The sequence below is a fragment of the Mixophyes fleayi genome, chromosome 3 (genome assembly GCF_038048845.1).
Source record: "Mixophyes fleayi isolate aMixFle1 chromosome 3, aMixFle1.hap1, whole genome shotgun sequence".
Lineage (NCBI taxonomy): Eukaryota > Metazoa > Chordata > Amphibia > Anura > Limnodynastidae > Mixophyes > Mixophyes fleayi.
In genome coordinates, this window is record NC_134404.1 from 121,092,748 (window position 1) to 121,115,852 (window position 23,105).

General features: G+C 47.4%; 1 protein-coding gene across 1 annotated transcript in view; it reads right to left on the reverse strand.

The window, feature by feature from the left end:
• Positions 1–23,105, reverse strand: part of PLAAT1 (phospholipase A and acyltransferase 1) — a 59,830-nt gene that overhangs the window by 15,477 nt on the left and 21,248 nt on the right. The window lies entirely within an intron of this gene.

Sequence of the window (23,105 nt, forward strand, 5' to 3'; positions counted from 1 at the left end):
TGAGCCAGGTGGAAGGGGGTGCAGGAAGAGGGGTGATAGAGCCAGGGGGAAAGGGGGTGCTGGAAGAGGTGTGATAAAGCCAGGGGTTGAAGGGAGTGTAGGAAAGGGGGTGAAGGAAGAGGGTTGAGAGAGCCAGGGGCGAAGGGGGGTGCTGGAAGAGGGGTGATAAAGCCCGAGGGAAGGGGGTGCAGGAAGAGGGGTGTGAGCCAAAGGGAAGGGGGGTGCTGGAAGAGGGGTGTTAGAGCCAGGGATAAAGGGGTTGCAGGAAAAAGGGTGAAAGCCAGGGGGAAGGGGGTGCAGGAAGAGGGGTGAGAGAGCCAGGGTGAAAAGGGGTGCTGGAAGAGGGGTGAGAGCCAGGGGGGAAGGGGGTGCAGGAAGTGGGGTGACAGAGCCAGGGGGGGAAGGTAGTGCAGGAAGAGGGGTGAGAGAGCCAGAGTGAAAAGGGGTGCTAGAAGAGGGGTGAGAGAGCCAGGAAGAAAGGGGGTGCAGGAAGAGGAGTGATAGAGCGAGGGGGAAGGGGGGTCCTGGAAGAGGGGTGAGAGCCAGGGGGGAGGGGGGTGCTGGAAGAGGGGTGAGAGAGCCAGGGGGGAAGGAGGTGCAGAAAGAAGGTGACAGAGCCAGGGGGGAAGGTATTGCTGGAAGAGTGGTAAGAGCGCCAGGGTGAAAAGGGGTGCTTAACGAGGGTTGATAGAGCCAGGGGGAAAAGGAGGTGCTAAAAGAGCGGTGATAGAGCCGGGGGAGTGGGTGCTGGAAGAGGGGTGAGAGAGCCAGGAAGAAAGGGGGTGCAGGAAGAGGGGTGAGAGCCAGGGTGAAAAGGGGTGCTTGACGAGGAGTGAGAGCCAGGGGGAAAGGGGGTGCTTGAAGAGGAGTGAGAGCCAGGGGGAAAGGGGGTACAGGAAGAGAGGTGAGAGAGCCAGGGGGAAAAGGGGTGCTGGAAGAGGGGGTAAGAGAGCCAGGGTGAAAGGGGGTGCTTGAAGAGGGGGTAAGAGAGCCAGGGTGAAAGGTAGTGCCTGAAGAGGGGTGAGAGAGCCAGGAAGAAATGGGGTGCAGGAAGGGGGTGAGAGAGCCAGGGGGAAGGGGGTGCAGGAAGAGGGGTGATAGAGCCATGATAAAGGGGGTGCTGGAAGAGGGGTGATAGAGCCAGGGGAAAGAGGGTGCTGGAAGAGGGGTGGGAGCCAGGAAGAAAGGGGGTGCAGGAAGTGGGGGTGAGAGCCAGGAAAAAAGGGGGTGCAGGAAGAGTGGTAATAGAGCCAGGGGAAAAGGGAGTGCAGGAAGAGGGGTGACAGAGCCATGAGGGGAGGGAGTGCAGAAAGAGGGGTGACATAGCCAGGGGGAAAGGAGTGCAGGAAGAGGGGTGATAAAGCCAGGGGGAAGGGGGGTGCAGGAAGAGGGGTGACATATCCAGTAGGAAGGGAGTGCAGGAAGAGTGGTGATAGAGCCAGGGGAAAAGGGAGTGCAGGAAGAGGGGTGACAGAGCCATGAGGGAAGGGAGTGCAGAAAGAGGGGTGACATAGCCAGGGGGAAGGGAGTGCAGGAAGAGGGGTGATAAAGCCAGGGGGAAGGGGGTGCAGGAAGCGGGGTGACATATCCAGGAGGAAGGGAGTGCAGGAAGAGGGGTGATAGAGCCAGGGAGAAGGGGGTCCTGGAAGAGGGGTGAGAGAGCCAGGGGGAAAGGGGGTGCTTGAAGAGGGGTGAGAGAGCCAGGGGGAAAGGGGGTGCAGGAGGAGGACAGAAAGCCAGGGAGAAAAGGGGTGCTTGAAGAGAGGTTTGAGAGCCAGGGGGAAAAGGGGTACTGGAAGAGGGGCTAAGAGAGCCAGGGTGAAAGGGGTTGCTTGAAGAGAGGTGAAAGAGCCAGGGTGAAAATGGGTTGCTTGAAGAGAGGTGAAAGAGCCAGGGTGAAATGGGGTGCTTTAAGAGGGGTGAGAGAGTCAGGTAGAAATGGGGTGCTGGAAGAGGGGTGATAGAGCCAGGGGGAAGGGTGTGCAGGAAGAGGGGTTAGAACCATGGGGGAAAGGGGGTGCTGGAAGAGGGGTGATAGAGCCAGGTGGAAGGGGGTGCAGGAAGAGGAGTGATAGAGACAGGGGGAAGGGGGTCCTGGAAGAGGGGTGAGAGCAAGGGGGAAGGGGGTGCTGGAAGAGGGGTGAGAAAGCCAGGGTGAAAGGGGCTGCTTGAAGAGGACAGAAATCCAGGGGGAAAAGAGGTGCTGGAAAAGAGGTGAGAGAGCCAGGGGGTAAAGGGGTGCTGGAAGAGGGGGTAAGAGAGCCAGGGTGAAAGGGGGGTGCTAGAAAAGGGGTGAGAGAGCCAGGAAGAAAGGGGGTGGAGGAAGAGGGGTGAGAGCCAGGGTGAAAAGGGGTGTTGGAAGAGGGGTGAGAGAGCCAGGGGGAAACGGGGTGTAGGAAGAGGGGTGAGAGAGCCAGGGGGGAAGGTAGTGCAGGAAGAGGGGTGCTGGAAGAGGGGTGAGAGAGCCAGGGTGAAAAGGGGTGCTTGATGAGGGGTGAGAGCCAGGGGGAAAGGGGGTGCTTAAAGAGGAGTGAAAGCCAGGAGGAAAGGGGGTACAGGAAGAGAGGTGAGAGAGCCAGGGGGAAAAGGGGTGCTGGAAGAGGGGGTAAGAAAGCCAGGGGGAAAAGGGGGTGCTGGAAGAGGGGTGATAGAGACAGGGGGGAGTGGGTGCTGGAAGAGGGGTGAGAGAGCCAGGAAGAAAGGGGGTGCAGGAAGAGGGGTGAGAGAGCCAGGGGGAAAAGGGGTGCTGGAAAAGGGGGGTAAGAGAGCCAGGGTGAAAGGGGGTGCTTGAAGAGGGGTGAGAGAGCTAGGAAGAAAGGCGGTGCAGGAAGAGGGGTGAGAGAGCCATGGGGAAAAGGTGTGCTGGAAGAGGGGTGAGAGAGCCAGGGGGAAAGGGGGTGCAGGAAGAGGGTGAGAGAGCCAGGGGGAAGGGGGTGCAGGAAGATGGGTGATAGAGCCAGGGGAAAGGGGGTGCTGGAAGAGGGGTGTTAGAGCCAGGGGGAAAGGGGGTGCTGGAAAAGGGGTGATAGAGCCAGGGGAAGAGGGGTGATAGAGCGCGGGTGCCGGAAGAGGGGGTGTTAGAGCCAGGGGGAAAGGGTGTGCAGTAGGAGGGGTGATAGAGCCAGGGGGTTCAGGAAGAGGGGTGACATAGCCAGGGGGAAAAGGGGTGCAGGAGGAGGACAGAAAGCCAGGGGGAAAAGGGGTGCTTGAAGAGAGGTTTGAGAGCCAGGGGGAAAAGGGGTGCTGGAAGAGGGGGTAAGAGAGCCAGGGTGAAAGGGGTTGCTTGAAGAGAGGTGAGAGAGCCAGGGTGAAAGGGGGTGCTTGAAGAGGGGTGACAGAGCCAGGAAGAAATGGGGTGCTGGAAGAGGGGTGATAGAGCCAGGAGGAAAAGTAGGTGCTGGAAGAGGGGTGATAGAGCCAGGAGGAAAAGTAGGTGCTGGAAGTGGGGTGATAGAGCCCGGGGGGGTGCTGGTAGAGGGGTGATAGAGCCAGGGGAGGGAAGGGTGTGCAGGAAGAAAGGTTAGAACCATGGGGAAGGGGGTCCTGGAAGAGCGGTGAGAGCCATGGGGGGGTGGTGCTGGAAGAGGGGTGAGAGAGCCAGGGTGAAAGGGGGTGCTTGAAGAGGACGGGAAGCCAGGGGGAAAAGAGGTGCTAGAAGAGGGGTGTGAGAGCCAGGAAGAAAGGGGGTGCAGGAAAAGGAGTGAGAGCCAGGGAAAAAAAGGGGTGCTAGAAGAGGGGTGAGAGAGCTAGGGGGAAAGTGGGTGTAGGAAGAGGGGTGAGAGAGCCAGGGGGGAAGGGGGTGCAGGAAGAGGGGTGACAGAGCCAGGGGGGAAGGTAGTGCAAGAAGAGGGGTGCTGGAAGAGGGGTGAGAGAGCCAGGGTGAAAAGGGGTGCTTGATGAGGGGTGAGAGCCAGGGGGAAAGGGGGGTGCTTGAAGAGGAGTGAGAGCCAGGGGGAAAGAGGGTACCAGAAGAGAGGTGAGAGAGCCAGGGGGAAAAGGGGTGCTGGAAGAGGGGGTAAGAGAGCCAGGGGGAAAAGGGGGTGCTGGAAGAGGGGTGATAGAGACGGGGAGGAGAGGGTGCTGGAAGAGGGGTGAGAGAGCCAGGAAGAAAGGGGGTGCAGGAAAAGGAGTGAGAGCCAGGGTAAAAAGTAGTGCTTGACGAGGGGTGAGAGCCAGGGGGAAAGGGAGTGCTTGAAGAGGAGTGAGAGCCAGGGGGAAAGGGGGTGCTTGAAGAGGGGTGAGAGAGCTAGGAAGAAATGGGGTGCAGGAAGAGGGGTGAGAGCCATGGGGGAAGGGGGTGCTGGAAAAGGGGGTGAGAGAGCCAGGGGGAAAGGGCGTGCAGGAAGAGGGGTGAGAGAGCCAGGGGGGAAGGGGGTGCAGGAAGAGGGCTGATAGAGCCAGGGGAAAGTGGGTGCTGGAAGAGGGGTGTTAGAGCCAGGGGGAAAGGGGGGTGCTGGAAGATGGGTGATAGAGCCAGGGGAAAGGGTGTGCAGGAAGAGGGGTGATAGAGCCAGGGGTGCAGGAAGAGGGGTGACATAACCAGGGGGAAGGGAGTGCAGGAAGAGGGGTGACATAGCCAGGGGGAAGGGAGTGCAGGAAGAGGGCTGAGAACCAGGGGTGAAAGGGGTGCTGGAAGAGGGGTGATAGAGCCAGGGGAAGGGGGGTGCAGGAAGAGGAGTGATAGAGCCAGGGGGAAGGGGGTCCTGGAAGAGGGGTGAGAGCCAGGGGGAAAGGGGGTGCAGGAAGAGGGGTGATAGAGCCAGGGGGAAGGGGGTGCTGGAAGAGGGGTGAGAGCCAAGAAGAAAGGGGGTTCAGGAACAGGGGTGATAGAGCCAGGGGGAAGAGGGTGCTGGAAGAGGGGTGAAAGCCAAGGGGAAAGGTAGTGCAGGAAGAGGGGTGAGAGAGCCAGGGGGAAAAGGGGTGCTGGAAGAGGGGTGAGAGAGCCAGGGGAAAAAGAGGTGCTGGAAGAGGGGGTGAAAGAGCCAGGGTAAAAGGGGGTGCTTGAAGAGGGGTGAGAAAGCCAGAGGGAAAAAGGGTTGCTTGAAGAGGGGTGACAGAGCGAGGGTAAAAGGGGGTGCTGGAAGAGGGATGAGAGCCAGCAAGAAAGGGGGTGCTGGAAGAGGGGTGATAGAGCCAGGAGGAAAATTAGGTGCTGGAAGAGGGGTGATAGAGCCCGGGGGGTGCTGGTAGAGGGGTGATAGAGCCAGGGGGGGAAGGGTGTGCAGGAAGAAAGGTTAGAACCATGGGGGAAGGGGGTCCTGGAAGAGCAGTGAGAGCCATGGGGGGGGGGGTGGTGCTGGAAGAGGGGTGAGAGAGCCAGGGTGAAAGGGGGTGCTTGAAGAGAACGGGAAGCCAGGGGGAAAAGAGGTGCTAGAAGAGGGGTGTGAGAGCCAGGAAGAAAGGGGGTGCAGGAAAAGGAGTGAGAGCCAGGGTAAAAAGGGGTGCTAGAAGAGGGGTGAGAGAGCTAGGGGGAAAGTGGGTGTAGGAAGAGGGGTGAGAGAGCCAGGGGGGGAAGGGGGTGCAGGAAGAGGGGTGACAGAGCCAGGGGGGAAGGTAGTGCAAGAAGAGGGGTGCTGGAAGAGGGGTGAGAGAGCCAGGGTGAAAAGGGGTGCTTGATGAGGGGTGAGAGCCAGGGGGAAAGGGGGTGCTTGAAGAGGAGTGAGAGCCAGGGGGAAAGAGGGTACCGGAAGAGAGGTGAGAGAGCCAGGGGGAAAAGGGGTGCTGGAAGAGGGGGTAAGAGAGCCAGGGGGAAAGGGCGTGCAGGAAGAGGGGTGAGAGAGCCAGGGGGGAAGGGGGTGCAGGAAGAGGGGTGATAGAGCCAGGGGAAAGTGGGTGCTGGAAGAAGGGTGTTAGAGCCAGGGGGAAAGGGGGTGCTGGAAGAGGGGTGAGAGAGCCAGGGGGAAAGGGCGTGCAGGAAGAGGGGTGAGAGAGCCAGGGGGGAAGGGGGTGCAGGAAGAGGGGTGATAGAGCCAGGGGAAAGTGGGTGCTGGAAGAGGGGTGTTAGAGCCAGGGGGAAAGGGGGTGCTGGAAGAGGGGTGATAGAGCCAGGGGAAGAGGGGTGATAGAGCGGGGGTGCTGGAAGATGGGTGATAGAGCCAGGGGAAAGGGTGTGCAGGAAGAGGGGTGATAGAGCCAGGGGTGCAGGAATAGGGGTGACATAACCAGGGGGAAGGGAGTGCAAGAAGAGGGGTGACATAGCCTGGGGGAAGGGAGTGCAGGAAGAGGGCTGAGAACCAGGGGGGAAAGGGGTGCTGGAAGAGGGGTGATAGAGCCAGGGGGAAAGGGGGTGCAGGAAGAGGGGTGATAGAGCCAGGGGGAAGGGGGTGCTGGAAGAGGGGTGAGAGCCAAGAAGAAAGGGGGTTCAGGAACAGGGGTGATAGAGCCAGGGGGAAGAGGGTGCTGGAAGAGGGGTGAAAGCCAAGGGGAAAGGTAGTGCTGGAAGATGAGTGATAGAGCCAGGGGGTCCTGGAAGAGGGGTGAGAGCCAGGGGGAAAGGGGGTGCAGGAAGAGGGGTGATAGAGCCAGGGGGAAGGGGGTGCTGGAAGAGGGGTGAGAGCCAAGAAGAAAGGGGGTTCAGGAACAGGGGTGATAGAGCCAGGGGGAAGAGGGTGCTGGAAGAGGGGTGAAAGCCAAGGGGAAAGGTAGTGCTGGAAGAGGGGTGAGAGAGCCAGGGGAAAAAGAGGTGCTGGAAGAGGGGGTGAAAAAGCCAGGGTGAAAGGGGGTGCTTGAAGAGGGGTGAGAAAGCCAGAGGGAAAAAGGGTTGCTTGAAGAGGGGTGACAGAGCGAGGGTAAAAGGGGGTGCTGGAAGAGGGATGAGAGCCAGGAAGAAAGGGGGTGCTGGAAGAGGGGTGAGAGAGCCAGGAATAAAGGGGGTGCAGGAAGAGGAGTGATAGAGCTAGGGGGGAAGGGAGTGCATGAAGAGGGGTGAGAGACAGGGGGAAGGGGGTGCTGGAAGAGGGGTGAGAGAGCCAGGGGAAAAGGGGGTGCAAGAAGAGGGGTGAGAGAGCCAGAGGGAAAAGGGTTGCTTGAAGAGGGGTGACAGTGCGAGGGTGAAAGGGGGTGCTGGAAGAGGGTTGAGAGCCAGGAAGAAAGGGGGTGCTGGAAGAGGGGTGAGAGCCAGGAAGAAAGGGGGTGCTGGAAGAGGGGTGAGAGCCAGGAAGAAAGGGGGTGCTGGAAGAGGGGTGAGAGCCAGGAAGAAAGGGGGTGCTGGAAGAGGGGTGAGAGCCAGGCAGAAAGCGGGTGCAGGAAGAGGGGTGAGAACCAGGGGGAAGGAAGTGCATGAAGAAGGGGTGAGAGCCAGGGCGAAGGGAGTGCTGGAAGAGGGGTGAGAGAGCCAGGGTGAAAAGGGGTGCTTGAAGAGGGGTGAAAGCCAGGGGGAAAGGGGGTGCTTGAAGAGGAGTGAGAGCCAGGGGGAAAGAGGGTACCGGAAGAGAGGTGAGAGAGCCAGGGGGAAAAGGGGTGCTGGAAGAGGGGGTAAGAGAGCCAGGGGGAAAGGGCGTGCAGGAAGAGGGGTGAGAGAGCCAGGGGGGAAGGGGGTGCAGGAAGAGGGGTGATAGAGCCAGGGGAAAGTGGGTGCTGGAAGAAGGGTGTTAGAGCCAGGGGGAAAGGGGGTGCTGGAAGAGGGGTGAGAGAGCCAGGGGGAAAGGGCGTGCAGGAAGAGGGGTGAGAGAGCCAGGGGGGAAGGGGGTGCAGGAAGAGGGGTGATAGAGCCAGGGGAAAGTGGGTGCTGGAAGAGGGGTGTTAGAGCCAGGGGGAAAGGGGGTGCTGGAAGAGGGGTGATAGAGCCAGGGGAAGAGGGGTGATAGAGCGGGGGTGCTGGAAGATGGGTGATAGAGCCAGGGGAAAGGGTGTGCAGGAAGAGGGGTGATAGAGCCAGGGGTGCAGGAATAGGGGTGACATAACCAGGGGGAAGGGAGTGCAAGAAGAGGGGTGACATAGCCTGGGGGAAGGGAGTGCAGGAAGAGGGCTGAGAACCAGGGGGGAAAGGGGTGCTGGAAGAGGGGTGATAGAGCCAGGGGAAGGGGGTGCAGGAAGATGAGTGATAGAGCCAGGGGGTCCTGGAAGAGGGGTGAGAGCCAGGGGGAAAGGGGGTGCAGGAAGAGGGGTGATAGAGCCAGGGGGAAGGGGGTGCTGGAAGAGGGGTGAGAGCCAAGAAGAAAGGGGGTTCAGGAACAGGGGTGATAGAGCCAGGGGGAAGAGGGTGCTGGAAGAGGGGTGAAAGCCAAGGGGAAAGGTAGTGCAGGAAGAGGGGTGAGAGAGCCAGGGGGAAAAGGGGTGCTGGAAGAGGGGTGAGAGAGCCAGGGGAAAAAGAGGTGCTGGAAGAGGGGGTGAAAAAGCCAGGGTGAAAGGGGGTGCTTGAAGAGGGGTGAGAAAGCCAGAGGGAAAAAGGGTTGCTTGAAGAGGGGTGACAGAGCGAGGGTAAAAGGGGGTGCTGGAAGAGGGATGAGAGCCAGGAAGAAAGGGGGTGCTGGAAGAGGGGTGAGAGAGCCAGGAATAAAGGGGGTGCAGGAAGAGGAGTGATAGAGCTAGGGGGGAAGGGAGTGCATGAAGAGGGGTGAGAGACAGGGGGAAGGGGGTGCTGGAAGAGGGGTGAGAGAGCCAGGGGAAAAGGGGGTGCAAGAAGCGGGGTGAGAGAGCCAGAGGGAAAAGGGTTGCTTGAAGAGGGGTGACAGTGCGAGGGTGAAAGGGGGTGCTGGAAGAGGGTTGAGAGCCAGGAAGAAAGGGGGTGCTGGAAGAGGGGTGAGAGCCAGGAAGAAAGGGGGTGCTGGAAGAGGGGTGAGAGCCAGGAAGAAAGGGGGTGCTGGAAGAGGGGTGAGAGCCAGGAAGAAAGGGGGTGCTGGAAGAGGGGTGAGAGCCAGGCAGAAAGCGGGTGCAGGAAGAGGGGTGAGAACCAGGGGGAAGGAAGTGCATGAAGAAGGGGTGAGAGCCAGGGCGAAGGGAGTGCTGGAAGAGGGGTGAGAGAGCCAGGGTGAAAAGGGGTGCTTGAAGAGGGGTGAAAGCCAGGGGGAAAGGGGGTGCAGGAAGAGGGGTGAGAGAGCCAGGGGGAAAAGGCATCCTGGAAGAGGGGTGAGAGAGCCAGGGGGAAAAGGGGTGCTGGAAGCGAAGGTGCTTGAAGAGGGTTGAGAGAGCCAGGAAGAAAGGTGGTGCAGGAAGAGGGATGAGAGCCAGAGGGAAGGGGGTGCTGGAAGAGTGGTGAGAGAGCCAGGGGGAAAGGGGGTGCAGAAAGAGGGGTGAGAGAGCCAGGGGGAAAGGGGGTGCAGGAAGAGGGGTGAGAGAGCCAGGGTGAAAGAGTATGCTTGAAGAGGGGTGAGAGAGCCAGGGCAAAAAGGGGTGCTGGAAGAGGGGTGACAGAGCCATGGTAAAAGGGGGTTGCAGGAAGAGGGGTGACAGAGCCAGGGGGAAAAGGAGTGCTGGAAGAGGGGTGACAGAGCTGGGGGAAAAGGAGTGCTAGAAGAGAGGTGACAGAGCCAGGGGGAAGGGGGTGCTGGAAGAGGGGTGAGAGAGCCAGGGGGAAAAGGCGTCCTGGAAGAGGGGTGAGAGAGCCAGGGGGAAAAGGGGTGCTGGAAGCGAAGGTGCTTGAAGAGGGTTGAGAGAGCCAGGAAGAAAGGTGGTGCAGGAAGAGGGATGAGAGCCAGGGGGAAGGGGGTGCTGGAAGAGTGGTGAGAGAGCCAGGGGGAAAGGGGGTGCAGAAAGAGGGGTGAGAGAGCCAGGGGGAAAGGGGGTGCAGGAAGACGGGTGAGAGAGCCAAGGTGAAAGAGTATGCTTGAAGAGGGGTGAGAGAGCCAGGGCGAAAAGGGGTGCTGGAAGAGGGGTGACAGAGCCATGGTAAAAGGGGGTTGCAGGAAGAAGGGTGACAGAGCCAGGGGGAAAAGGAGTGCTGGAAGAGGGGTGACAGAGCTGGGGGAAAAGGAGTGCTAGAAGAGAGGTGACAGAGCCAGGGGGAAGGGGGTGCTGGAAGAGGGGTGAGAGAGCCAGGGGGAAAGGCGGTGCTTGAAGAGGGGTGAGAGAGGGGTGCTTGAAGTAGGGTGAGAGCGATGGGGAAAGGGGGTGCAGGAAGAGAGGTGAAACAGCAAGGGGGAAAAGGGGTGCTGGAAGAGGGGTGACAGAGCCAGGGGGAAAGGGGTGCAGGAAGAGGGGTGACAGAGCCAGGGGGAAGGGAGTGCAGGAAGAGGGGTGAGAGCCAGGGGGAAAGGGGTGCAGAAAGAGGGGTGAGAGGGACAAAGGAGAAGATGGTGCAGGGGCATAGCTATAAGAAAGTGTAAAGGGAGAGACATCTTAAGAATGGGAATGTCAGGGAAGCAACCATTCTAAAACACAAGTAGTAACGTCAAAGATATTTTTTTTTGGATGAAGACAATTTATTAATATGAAAATATTTACATTGTATTATCCTATTTTAGTATATCATTAATATTTGAAGTGGTATTGTTATGTCAATTGGAGCCTTGCGTGTCAGCTTAAGAGAAGGATATGAACAGGAATGAAGGAGTTAATTCAAGAAAAACAGATGTTTCTAATCAGAGATGTTGGAACAAAGAGTTGCAAGAATTTCTTCAGAGTTTCCATTGCATCCAGGGAAGCTGGGGGGATCAGGATACGCCTATATACTTTCTCAGCCAATTGTAATATGATATTTGTAAATTGTAGTACAACCTACTTTTATTGGTACTAAAAGTAACTGTCTGGAATGTGAACAGACAGAGTTTTCAGAGAATGAAAATGAGTGATAATGTTATCATAGCGCTAGCTTTTTCTTTTGTAAATAAACAATGATATAATTTTATTCTTAAAGTTTCTTTTGCTGAAGAAATTATTTTATTACTTTATTAATTGGAGGCACTGCTGAGATTCCTCAACATGATTCGATTTGGACAAAGGACATTTGGATTTCTAATTTTGAAAATGCATGGTCGACGATTTTCTCTTTTATAAAGGAAGGTAAGTTATTGCCGATCCTTTTGAAATAGAGAGAGATGTATACCATGGAATGCAAACTGGTTATCTTGTGGTTTTTTTCCAATGAGATTTGTGTTTCAGAAATGTGAACTTTTAGGTTACTATTTTTGTTTATAGTAACTGTAATAAAATTTACAATCAGGAGTTTAAAGTGTTACATTTTTCGGTCTGCTACTTTGCTGAACAGTACATCATATGTATTTATGTTATTGGAATGTAGGCACTATAAAAAAAATGTGCTTGATTTCAGGGGAGCCTACTCTGTGAACTGCTTATCTGAGTATGCGTGTGTTAATGAGTGTTGAGAAGTTAAGAGATGAAATAAAGAGTTAATAAATCTACGTAGTCAATGAATACAGTGTTGAGATTGAGGCTATCTCTCAGATGTGAGGCCTAATGGACTTTCTGGATAGTGGGACTGCGGGACCACTATCGATTGAATGCGCACTGCGGGACGCATTTCAACTTGAGAAATTTGGACTTGCGTACTGCAGAGTCCAGTTTTTAAAATAAAATAAAAATAAAATAATGATGAATATAAAATATAATGAGTGATTTATATACTGTGGGGGATAAATCCTCAGTGAAATATGAGAAAGATTGTCCATAGGTTTAGATAGAAAACTGCGGGGTTAGAAACATGAGTGTTTTTTTGAGTGATTTGTGTAAGGCTGTATGAATATGACTAATTATTGTGATAAGCAGTTTCCAAGTGCAGGGTCCATTGATAAAAATATTTTGGATAATGTGCAAACAGAAATTGAGAAATTGAAGAATCAGAAAACAAAGTTTTTGACATATTAAAGTATTGTTTAGCAGAGAAAAAAAGAGCCAAGATCTCATTAAAAAAAAGTGTTTTACAGTCACCTGAATCTGATCTAGGTGACTCTGAAACAGTTATGTTTGAATAGACACAGGATAACAATAAAACTGTGGTGAATTATCCCAATAAAAAGTAATTTAATAGGGAGTGGCTGCACTACCAGAAGTAACCAATAGATGGTGCAGGGGCATCACTTTTATATCACACTGTAATTTTGTATCACAGTGATCTTATATGTTAATAACTTACTTTTGTTTTGTTTTTTACAGTCTTTGTAGACACTATTGTTAGCTGTTAATATTCCTATATCAACATGGCTACATGGTTTCCAGAAATAAACTGCAATTTTGCCAGTTCAGGTTAAGTATTTGGGTTATTGCTTGACCCAAGGACTGACACATCTTTCCTCAGAAAGTGTGCGAGTTATTCTGCATATGCACTAGTCGCTAAATAAAATCATAAGTGCGCATCTTCTAGGGATGTGTAGCTGGAGTTTACATGGAAACTATCAAAGACTTATTGTTTATTATAGTGAGGAATTTAAACATAGCTGCTCATTCATTGTCAATTGATTAAAAGTAGTTGCAACTGTAGCATTATTCATAGAAAATATCTAGTAGTTAGTCAGAAATTATTTTTTTTTTATTCCATATCCTGTTTTGCTCTTGATGAATTTTACACAAACATGACAAGTCTTCGCTGCCAGATTCGTAAATTGTAAATGAGATCTTATGCCTTTTCTTTATCTAACTATTCGTTGGTGTAATATCTTTAATACTGTTATGTTCTTAATTAGTGTGCATGGAAATGCAGAGTGTGGATGAAAGTACTGATAAGTATATGAAATTTTTGATGAATTAATGCCTAATTATGACTGTATGGAACTTTTGGATTAGAACCTTTACTGCTAGATCTGACATTGAGGATACACACTTACTGGGAGTAGGTATAATTTTTTATACAGATTGTAGTTATCATAGATAAAATGAGATTGGAAAGTTATGTATAAGATATAATATAAGTAGCACTCACGACAGTGTGTGAGTTAGTGCAAGGCAAAAGTATTAAACATCTACACAGATAGTAGATATGTATTCTGTGCATTGTGGTGGTATAGAGATTGTCTAACTGTAGTAGATACTTCGATAGCATATTTTCAACTTGTGAAGAAGATGCTAGATGCTATTCAGATGTCATTGCAGGTAGTGATTAAGTGTTAAGATCACACAAGTAATACTGATCAATTGCATTAGGTAATAAAAAGGACAGATGAAGTTTATAATAGCTGTAGTAAAAAGTCCATTACTAATTGGCCATTGAGCTCCCAGTAGGAGAACAGAACACAGGATGCCATAATCAGGTAAGTTCATATATTTTCTCGTGTCCAATGTGTTTTTCACCGTCCTTTTTAATTAAGAGGAAAAACACTGCTTGTCATAAATTTTATCTGTGATTGTGTCAATATATCTATTTTTGTTTGCATTGTAAATGAGGTATTGAGCTGCTCCTGGGACTCACACTCTCAGTATCTGATATTCTGTACCAATTTTTATTTGTGAATTAGGTTTTGTCTGGTCACTACTAATGATTTGGGGCACTACTGTATGGCATACTGTTATTTGGAGGCACTACTGTATGGCATAATGTTATTTGGGGGCACAATTGTGGCATAATATGATTTGTGGGCACTACTGTATGGTATATGATTTGGGGGCACTACTATGCCATAATATGATTTGTGGGCACTACTGCATGGCCAAATATGAATTGAGGGTAATATTATGTGGCATAATATGACCTGGGGGCACTACGATGTAACATAATATGAACTGGGGGCACTACCGTTTGGCATAATATCAACTTCTGGCAAAGGCAAGTCTCTCATTGTTGAATATGACGGGAGCTCAAAGAAGTTGCTGTACCGGGGCCTAAAATTCTTCTTGTCGGCCCTGCCTGTGAGTCAAGGGGGTAAACGTCTCTAGGTAAATAATCTAAATGTTTCCTATCTAATCAAACTGATGGATCACATCAAATTATCTCTCACCCACCTCCTTTACCCCCCTTAATTTATATACTGTGTTATTTAAAATGAATAGAAAAGACGCATATCCAGTTACTGTAGTAAAAAAAATATTTTTCTCTGACATTTTGTTGTAGATGGAAATACTTTTAATGCAGCCGTGTGGGTTCAAATGATCAATAGTTATGTTTTTTCTGATATATTTGTTAGAGTTTTATTTCATGTGGAATGATTCATGAAAATTCTGCCATTACTATTTAATTTAGGGAAAAGGGTACCTGCTAACTATATGGGGCATATTCAGTTACGATTCCGGTCCGCGGGATCGCGCGCAGAACGGGCCGCGAACTTAATCCACGGTACCGCAAGAACGTGGATTTTCGTTCGCAGCCCATAGGGTTGCATACGAAAATCTGCGTCATTGCGTACCCTATTACCGGCAATAGTGCGCACTTTCCGTGGTAACGCGCTTTACAGCGGACCGGAACCCTAATTGAATATGCGCCTATGTGTGTAAGTATTCTGTTGTTGCTATTTTGTGGGAGATTTGAAAATAGCAAAACATTGGTTTCCTACAGTGGCGTCTGTATAATTGGTGGTATTGCTGTAGTATGGGGTGGCGTGGTGGTGGCAATGTTGTAGTGTGTTTGGGGCTTAGTATTGCTAATAAGTAGGAGAGGGTATTGCTGTAATGTGGGGGGGTGACAACGGTTGCTGTAATGTGGGACTGATGCTGGTTGCTTTAATGTGGGGGGGGTAATGCTGGTTGCTGTAATGTGGGTGGGTATTGATGTAGTATGAGTGTGTGTGGGGGTTATTTACTGCTGTAATTTTGTCATGGTATTTATTGATGTAATTGGGGTACTAATAATGTAAGTTTGCGGGTCATTAGGAGAAATATATACCCCCCTCACACACACACACACACACACTCATACTACATCATGTTGTACTGCACCAGCAACGCACACTAAGCCAGCATCAGTGTGCAACAATATATTGCATGAAGCCCACAACACGTGGGACTGTGTGCTTTAAATGCCAGGGCTGATTTTTAGTCCCAGTCCGGCCCTGCTAACCGCTCAATAACCTAGTAAAAGGGAGTTGCAATAGTTATGTAAAGGGTTGCATGCATATTTGTACACCTGACACCCTATACACTAAGTGAACCCATTTAAAAGGGGTACCATTTTTGTGGGACCTGCAACTATTCGGAAAGGTATGATTATCATTCCTGTTTGAACAAGTTTTATTTAGTAAATACATGAAAATCATGTTATTTTCTTCTATCACACCATCTTCCAAAAACTATTGGGCATTTCATGCTTGGGTTAGAAAGATAAATAACCCTTCATTTCATGCAATTGATTGTCTAGTTTACCAAATGGTGTGCCTTCCCCAGCTTTTCTTTGTGCCTTGGTTACCTTTGTAATGCAGTCATCTTTATCTATTTGAAGAAAAAAATAATGCGTGCATATTGGTTCTTCTGGCAATCACCGCACCAAGCCGACCCATACAAAAGCGGCACTACATTATGACATTTATGTCGTAAGACTGGCACATACTCAGAAATATGTGACAATCATCCCAACTTTTTTCAGTTAAGAAATACATAATTTTCTGCTATTATGCCACTTTCCTGAAACTACTGTGCATTCAAGTGTTGCGCAACAAAGATCAGTGGCCTCACATTTGATGTAGCAGGTTGTCCAAACGGTATGTTTTGTTGGTTTACCCATGTTATTCCTGCAATTTATTGTCTGTTTTGCTTATATATATATATATATATATATATATATATATATATATATATATATATATATATATATATGTGTGTGTGTGTGTGACATTCCTGTTTTTTTTGCTGTTCTGAAAAAGTTTTTCCTTCCATCCACAACATGTCATTTTTACAGCTGTGCAATTTTGTGTTTGCTTGTGTGTGTGTGTATATATATATATATATATATATATATATATATATAGACACACACACACACACACACACACACACATATATATATTGGTGATATTTCTGGGACCTTCTGCTGTTCTGAATAAGTTTTATTTTATATTTTTCTACATTTAATTCATATGGACTCGCTGGCAGCATTCTTCATTGGGACCAATCAGGGACTTTTAATTTGGAGTGTAGATCTGCCATACAAAACGAGGAACTAATCATGGAACAAGTATGTAAATTGGACATCTATAAAACAAGAAATTATTCCACCTTACATTCATTTCATTTTTTGACCTCCAAGGAAGCCCAAGCGGGCGAAACGTGTAGGTTCTTTCTACAATTCACTTGCACTGAACTCTGACAATTCCAGCAAATTGTAAAACAACATAGCATACAGCAGTCAGCTGTTCTCTGTTCGCCCGCCAAACCAGAAAATACACAGAGGAATCTGTGGAAGACAAGGGCTTACATGCCAGTGCTTTGAAGTTTCCATCAAGCTGGAGACAAGCTAAAAAGACTGAGATAAGGGCTTAAAAGTGGACTGGGTGATCCGGCAGATTCCATTTCTCAACACTGTTTTGCTCTGACATGTACTTTAAGGAACATCGTTACCCTTGGTATCTTTGCTGGACATCCCCGATTGTTTAGCTGTGAAACAATGTGGTATATTGCAACTGCAATCATTCATGTGTTTGGCTACTGGGGCAATTCAGTGCCAGGACTTTTTACTTTGTTTGGGACATTGAGACAGCGCTCTCATTTATTGATATATTGTTTGGATTACAGCTCCTCCATGTTTGATACCTGCAATTACTGAGCATATCAGACATTCATGTTGATTAAGAGATCATTCTATTTAACGCTATTTTGTCTGTGGCTGCTATTGATTGTGCACGCCGATTATCATGGTTTTTTTGTGAATGTTCCAATGTGCCTATTTTGAATTCTTATAATTAATGTGCGTATCATAATCTTTCACAATATCTGTTTCCCAGTTGGAGATTGGGACGCCACTCCTACCTTTCTTTTCCCTTTGGCAGTATCCTGTCCTACAATTTTTCCATCTTCTTTAGTTTATTAGTTCCTGATTTGTCTGGCCACATCCTTAATCCAACTAGCCAAATACTCAGGAGATCATAGGACAGCCTTTTGTGGGGAGCCTGAGGAGCCCATCTGTGGAATGTTCCTTGAAAACGAACAATCATAAGTGGTGTTAGCAATAACTGGTAGATTGCATGATATCTTGTTTCGTAAATATCTTTCTAAATAGCAAGTTTTGTTGAGAGGTATTTCATCTATTTGTCAGTCCCACCTCAAGGCGACTATCTTTAATGTTGGGGATTTATGTTACAAATTCAATCTAAATCCTCTATTTTCAGATGTTGCATTGTACCATAGTAAATGAGCAGATGAGAAGTAGATCAACAAACTACTTCTGTAAACCGATCCAACAAGTTCTGACAACCAAAGTAATACTCATGTTAATTTTGAAACCATGGACTTTATTTCTACTTGTATACAGTATATACAAAAAACTGGACTCTCATGCAAACCATTTATACTGTACAAGTAGATACAAATTTTTCCTCCTATTTGAAGTTATGTTCAAAAACAAGATAACGTTCATCCTGCCAACCTAATTGTTTACATCTAATTATGTTGTAAAATGGACTCATGATTTCCACATCAAACTAATTTATGTCTTTAAAAAAAATCCAATAACAATTCCTTAGTTGATTGTTTAGAAGAAGGATAGGACTGTAATCAGCTCTTAATATATTTGCAAAAATCACAGAAGCAGCGACCATTTGTCTATTTAGACTATCTCAATGATGCCTGGTCTGTCACATTCAAACAAAGGGTTTGTATGATCCCTTCTGAGCGCTACCTATGGATTGCTGCCTCAAATAAATAACTGAGTGCCACTTCACTCTATAATCAACATAGAATACTAGTTTGTGTATATCTCAAGCAGGGCCATCTCTTCCATTGAGCACAATGGGCAGGTGCCCGGGGGCCCTGCGGGCAAGGGGGCCCGTCCGAGGCAGCGCTGAAAAAAAAAAAATACTTACCTTGCGGTCATGTCAGTTGGTGATACGGCTTCTTGGTCCCCTCTTCCGTGCTGTGCTCGCAGTGAATGTTGGGCATGATGTCACGCCCAACATTCACTGCAAGCACAGCACGGAGAAGCGCAGAAGAGACTCAGCGCGGAAAAAAGAACAGAAGGGAATTGGACTTAAGGTAAGTTAAGGGGGCCCCTATATATATATATATATATATATATATATATATCACTTTTTATACATACATATATATTTTTTTGCACACACAAAGTCTGGAAGTGAAGCAGCCTACTGTATGTGATCATCTTTGTTTGTTTGCTATTGAGCACTTTAAACACTTTGTTGGTGATATTCACCAAGTGCCGTTTGGTCTAATCACCTTTTTCCTAATATATATATATATATATATATATATATATATACTTATATTTAGGGGCCCCGGTGCACTGCATTGCCCGGGGGCCCATAATGTAGTTAAGGTGGCCCTGATCTCAGGCGCATACCATAAGTATTACAGATATTCCAAATATATTCTATATCTCAGATGAAAAATTCCTCTAAAGAACAGCAGATGTCATAAGTAACATTCAGATGACTTTGTATGCAGAAAAAATCACTATAATCCATATAATCGTGATTTGAGTCTCTCTCACGTGAATCTTTGCTCCAAGGGTCAAATGACAACACTTACAAAAGTCTCTTCCCTTCTTAATATTCAACAAGTTCGTTCATTATCCCATGGATTGTATCCAAACCGATGCCAATATATACAAAAGATAAAAGATGAGCAATATTGTAGTGTAGTAAATCCAAGCATACCACATGAGAGCTAATTCCCCAAAAAAGGAACCTCTGTTCAATGTACACTAAGGGGTATATTTACTAAGCTGCGGGTTTGAAAAAGTAGGGATGTTGCCTATAGCAACCAATCAGATTCTAGCTTTCATTTATTTAGTACCTTCTACAAAATGATAGCTAGAATCTGATTGGTTGCTATAGTCAACATTCCCACTTTTTCAAACCCGCAGCTTAGTAAATCTAGCCCTAAGTGTGCTCAATATTTATACAACCTTATTTCATCACACATGTGAACCTATAAATATAGCTATTAATAAATTAGGGGATCTTCCCCCTTTCCAACACACTTACTTCTGTGCAAATGAAGTCATATACATTGAAACTTGCTAATCTTCAGGTGTCAGAATTTTTTTCTTTTCGGACCACTCCTTACAATCTGTTGCTTTCACGTGTGTCACATACATAGAAGAGAAGGCATACTGAGATCTGGCATAATACCTTAAGGCAACACTAATTTTATTTTTATTTTTACAAAATTTAAAAGGTTAAAAACATAAAATTTGGCATATGTTACACGCTGTCATAAGTGTCTAACAATCCTCCTATGGAACAGTGAGTTCACTCCTACCAAAACAGTGTAATGGCTTCAGCATGTGGTTACACGTAGTAATAATGATCTAACAATCCTATATGTAGCGGCAAGTTCACTCCTATCAGATGAGTGTAATGAAATCAGCATTCAGATGCACCATAACCCGGGGTTGAAGCAGCTGGGCATCCACTTTATGTCTGGATAGGTTGTTCTGCTGGTTGCTCCGTACTTTCACCAACACATTTCAACCCAACCTCTGGGGCCTTTGTCAAGGTGTACAAATAATCAGCTGATTCTGATTTATATGCCAGTCAGCCAATCCGAGGATGAATCTTATCATTCATAATAACATCCCTTAAAAATATGATCCATTGGCTACAAAATATATTTCCTAAAAAGAAGTTAAAATAAGGTACATTTTTTTCTGTATTTATGATTTCTTCACATTTTAAAATCCTAAACTAGGAATAAAAAAGCGGAGGGTCTGTTTTCCAGAACAGGCCATTTTGCAGAGGTATGAAATCCCACAATCTTCAGGCTCCACTTTTGCTTCTCCATTCCACTGAATGCTATTCCGCACTATACTTGTAAATTTGCATTTCCATAAGTAAAGCTCACATGACATTCTGCTGTGTGGTATGGTTGCAGTAGGTTCAAAAACTCTTTTGTTGAATATTCATTCCATATTTTTATGGTGGAATTTGGTTTTACCTCAACCATTATCATCATATTCAATAACATTCATTTACATAGTGGCAACAAATTCCGTAGCACTTTACAATTGGGAACAAACGCAGTAAAATAACAATACTGGGTAATACAGACAGACAGCGAGGGTCCTGTTTACAATCTATGGGGCAATAGGCGTTTGATAGATGAGGATAAGTGCTACATATTAATAATTAGTCCAGGCAGATTGCAAAGGTAAAAAGTGCTCAGTGGGTTATATGATCCAGTCACACAGCAATGTTGGTCAGTATTGTTTTGTGTGATTTGTGTAAGGGGATGGCAATAGTGTAACCTATGGAGGTTAAGAGCGTGATTGAGGAGTATTATAAACTTGCTTGAAGAGGTGGGTTTTCAGAGAAAGCTTGAAGGTTTTGAAGACTACAGCAAAGTTTTATTGTGCGAGTCAGGGAATTCCACAAAGTAGGTGCAGCCCCAAAAAAGTCCTGTTACCGGGAATGGGAGAATGTGATGAGAGTGGATGAGAGACGCAGATTTTGTGCAGAAGGGAGGTGTCAAGTTGGTAGATATTTTGAGACAACTGAGGAGATGTATGTCGGAGCAGTTTTGTGGATGTCCTTGTATGTTAGTAGAAGAATTTTTTATTGGATTCGGTGAAAAACGGGCAAAAAATGAAGAGATTGACAGAGTGGATCAGCAGTGGAAAAATGATTTGCAAGGAAAATCAATCTAGCTTCTAAGTGCAAAAGAGGTTGTAGGGGTGAGAGTCTGATTCAGGGAAGTCCAGTAAAGATGGAATTTAAATATTGAAAGCGGGAGATGATGAGTGCATGAATTAACCTTTTTGCAGTGTCTTATGTGAGATTTCTGCGTATTCTGGAAATGTTTTTTTTAGATGTATGTAAAATGATTTAGATTTAGAGTCATACCACATAGTGCATAATATAGATAGATATACAGATAGATAGAAAGATATAGATATTTATAATACAGGAGTTTGCATGGCAAGATAAAGGCTTTTGCGATGGAGAAACTTTTGGTTTTGGATGATGGGCATATGAGGAAGGAATAGGGTAGTGGGAAGCAACCTAAAACATTTCAAGGACTGCATGTAAGGCTCTCTAAATTTTAAACGGTCCACATATCACCCTTAATCTCAGTAATAAGTGGTAAGGAAATTTATTGTCATTGTTGCTTATTATTTTGATACATAGGTGGTCCTATTGAAAGCCAAGCGATTAGTACATTGGAATAAAAAAGGAGACAGTAGTTGGAAAATATTTTTTAAAAAATGTTAATCCATGTTCATTTAATTCACAGTAAGAAAACAGAAAAGTCTCAGTCGGTACAATGGTACAGAAAGACTGTTGCACTATAAAAATGATTGGTAAACATTATAAAGCATTGAGACCTATAAATTCCAAAAATGAGGATGTGCTTTGGAATCATAATACAGAGGTATATTTAGTTCCTATATCTGAAAAACTGCTTAATGAAAAACATTTTAAAATTTCAATAAAAACATTACTGTATATCAGTGATGGGCTATTTGATATATTTCAAGGACCGCACGTGAGGCCCTCCAATTTTCTCCAATGACTTATAAACGTGCCCTTTAAACCTACCACATGCCACCCACTTGCCTATCAGGCCTCCCCACATGCCCCTCACACGCCCATCAGATCTCCCCCACATGTTCATCTGAAATCCCCCACATGCCTATCACATCTCCCTCACTTTTACTTACTGTTACAGCTCTCCTTACTACTTCTCTCCCTCCATGCCACAGAGGAATGAAGGAGAGCACGTTGTACTTCCTCCCTCCTTTATGTAGAGGAGGTCATGTGATGCAGAAGTCAGCTGCTCCCAATCAGTCTTATTCTCTGTAGGTGAAGGCTTTCTTTCTCTCTGACCTTGACTACTGTATATGTGGGTTGACAGATTCCTTATTACAAACATCTGCCCTTTTTATACTATATATTTATTTTCCTTTAACAATCTAAAATCAAGCAATGGATTTGAGGTAGTAGTATGAGAAAATGAACAATTGTTTTAATGTCATGCTTCAGTCTATTATGAGTACTATTTTGGGGAAAACAGAATTGTTTCATGGCATATAAGGGTTCATTCATTCATTAACCATACAGATGAGTACATGGGGGCCTAGGCCCAAAGAGTGGGGGTTGTACAGTCATGGCCAAAAGTTTTGAGAATGACACAAATATTATTTTTCACAAAGTCTGCTGCCTCAGTTTTTATGATGTCAATTTGCATTTACTACAGAAATCATGAAGAGTTATCAGATGAACTGCATTTAAATTCAAAGTCCCTCTTTGCCATAACAATGAACTTTATCTCAAAAACTAAATTTCCACTGCATTTCAGCCCTGCCAATAAAGGACATCAGGTCAGTGATTCTCTCGTTAATTCAGGTGAGATTGTTGACGAGGACAAGGCTGGAGATCACTCTGTCATGCTGATTGAGTTTGAATAACAGACTGGAAGCTTTAAAAAGATGGTGGTGCTTGAAATTATTGTTCTTCCTCTGCTAACCATGGTTACCTGCAAGGAAACATGTGCAGTCATCATTGCTTTGCACAAAAAGGGATTCACAGGCAAGGGTATTTTGCTGCTAGTAAGATTGCACCTAAATCAACCATTTATCGGATCATCAAGAACTTCAAGGAGAGAGGTTCAATAGTTGTGATGAAAGTTTCAAGGCCCCTGAGAACGTCCAGCAAGAGCCAGGACTGTTTCCTAAAGTTGATACAGCTGCAAGATTGGGGCACCACCAGTGCAGAGCTTGCTCCGGAATGGCAGGTGTGAGTGCATCTGCACGCACAGTGAGGCGAAGGCTTTTGGAGGATGGCTTGGTGTCAAGAAGGCCAGCAAAGTAGCCACTTCTCTCCAGGAAAAACATCAGGTCCAGACTGATATTCTGCAAAGGGTACAGAGATTGGACTCCTGAGGACTGGGGTACAGTCACTTTCTCTGATGAATCCCCTTTCAGATTTTTGGGGCATTTGGAAAAAGGCTTGTCTGGAGAAGGAAAGGTGAGCGCTACCATCAGTCCTGCATCATGCCAACAGTAAAGCATCCTGAGACCATTCATATGTGGGGTTGCTTCTCAGCCAAGTAAGTTGGCTCACTCACAATTTTGCCTAAGAACACATCCATGAATAAAGAATGATACCAAAACATCTTTC